The sequence below is a fragment of the Corticium candelabrum genome, chromosome 2 (assembly GCF_963422355.1).
Source record: "Corticium candelabrum chromosome 2, ooCorCand1.1, whole genome shotgun sequence".
Taxonomy (NCBI): Eukaryota; Metazoa; Porifera; class Homoscleromorpha; order Homosclerophorida; family Plakinidae; genus Corticium; species Corticium candelabrum.
This window is the reverse complement of record NC_085086.1, coordinates 10,939,417-10,941,916: the sequence shown is the minus strand read 5'-3', so window position 1 is coordinate 10,941,916 and position 2,500 is coordinate 10,939,417.

Below are 2,500 nucleotides of genomic sequence, written 5' to 3'. Positions count from 1 at the left end.
CCGATAATTAAAAGTCATGCTTGTGTTCAAACATTCTTACTGAGCATGCACACATTGTCAATCTAATCAGCAAAGCTTGCAAAATACGACTACACGCATTGACATGTATACAGTTAGTCTAGCTGTCGTAACGGTTGCTCTATCCGACGGCAAATATTTGCTAGATAGTTTCACTTGAATCATTGGGAGTCGGCAGGAGTCTGCTTTGATCAGAATTCCAAGCGCAAGTTTCTTCAGTATTGCAATAATCATCATCTTGGTGAACACATCGAACACATGGAATACAGCTGCAACATTCAACTCCTCTAATATGATCATCACGGTACTTGGAACTGTTTTGTCTCACAGATAGGTCGCATCTCCAACACTTGCATATTAAATGTAAACAGTTTTTTCCTGTTAGAGTGTATAAGAGAGGATTAGCTGCTGGACTGATTGAGATGAGCAAAACACTCGCCGCAGTCAAATTGTTCGCCCAAGAAACCCTAAAGTCAGTAAAGTCCATCCACTGCAATACAGTCACAGGAATACAACAGAGAGTGTGTAAGAAAACAATTCCATTCAAACGCCATTGCATGTCACTTTGTGTTATGTTTGCTTGAGAAACTGCTTTAGGTCGCTTTAGGCACACCAAAGAAGAAGAACAGCACATGACAATATAAGAATAGTATTTAGACACACTGTGATTCTCTCACAAAGTGAAAGTTACCATGATCATAAAATGTGGTAATTTCTGCAGTGATTTTCATCCGTGATTGTAGTATGGTTTCTATGTCTTTGTGAATCAGTTTTATTGAAGCAAAGCGAATATTCGTTTGACTGTGGCCAAATAGAGCTTTCAAAAATTTCAACAGTTTGTTCAGGTCCTGAGTAACTATTAAAGAATGTGTCATTAAAACTGTCTGAAACCAAACGTCTGTCATACAATGGACAGACTATCATGAAGCCAAAATGAAAGTTCACCCCATTACAGGCACTTATAAACAAAATTTGGCATACGATTGTGACAACTAGATTATTCTTGCAATGCAGTGAACAGCAACTACGAGGACAACATTTGGTTATTGCTTGAAACGAGTAAACTGCAATATTGAAAGTTGTCCAGAGCTGTGGAGAAAGTAAACCAAGACAGCCATGAACTTGCAGTGCACACATTACAAAGAGACATGTCTATCCAAAACTGATACTGGCGTACGTCAACTGAGCTGGCTAGATCAACAACCAAACTCTCGAGAAGAATCAAGTGAACAGAATATACGAAGTCTGAAACTGCAAGCATGATGATGAGGATTGAGAGAGGAGACGATCTCTGACCTCTTATCTGTGTAAATCTCCACACCACTACCAATATGTTGCCAATAATTCCAAGTGAAAGTAACATCCAAATGACTCCATGGAAAGGATGGCTGGACAAAACTATAAACATGAATGAACGTTATTACTTTAATAAACAGCATTACTATACTGTTACATAGCCTCTTTGGAAGGCTCGTAGTAATTGTATTCTGTGTAGTTTATTGTGTGAATGACAGTTTCGTCACCAACAATAGAGGCACGCCCACTATCTTCTATCATGGGCTAAGACAAAGCAAGTTGCAGATCAGTTGTATTGATGAACTAAACTGTCATAACTAACCAATTGAGACAACTACAAGATACCAATGTCCGAAACAAATAGCACGCCGTCGTTTCAGCCTCGAACTTCCAGACCAAAAAGATAGCGGTCGCTTCGCTTTGCTAATTACCCGAGCCCCGGATGTGGGTGCTAAAAGTGAGGTATGAGGTCTAGCCGACACCGTGCATACTCCATTAGCGCAGATGCAAATGAAGCTATTCCGACAAATGAGAAGTGGTGTCATTACCGACCAGTAGGCTGTAATTAGAAAGCTGCAAAAACAGGTCCTGATAGAATGGGCCTTAGTTAATTAATTAAGTAAATTAATTAATTATTTAATTAATTAATTAACGAAAGTTAAAAGGAGGAGGGGCTGGCTGCACGAGACTACTACATAACGCTCGACTATGAACGGTCCGAATGGTAGCCGGACTACTAACGCTGTCACTAGACGTCTCAAAAGCCGTATATCGGCTTATAAAAAACGCGCTTTATTCTCGCTTTTGTCACTCGAAGCAGCTACAACGACGATATTCATACCAAACGATTCGCTCTTGTCCGAGAAATTGCACTGTCCCAGCAGCTAGAACTGCGCAAACGCCACCCAGTAACATGTCAGCTGCTGTTACTAAGCAATAATTTTAAATTCTACACGAGCTTCCAGAACGCCATGTTGTTTCGGTCACGTATGTATATGATAGCCTACATGTAATTATATACTTAAATGTAATTATATACCTATATGTAATAATATACCTATATGTAATTATATACCTATATGTAATTATATACCTATATGTAATAATATACCTATATGTAATTATATACCTATATGTAATTATATACCTATATGTAATTATATACCTATATGTAATTATATACCTA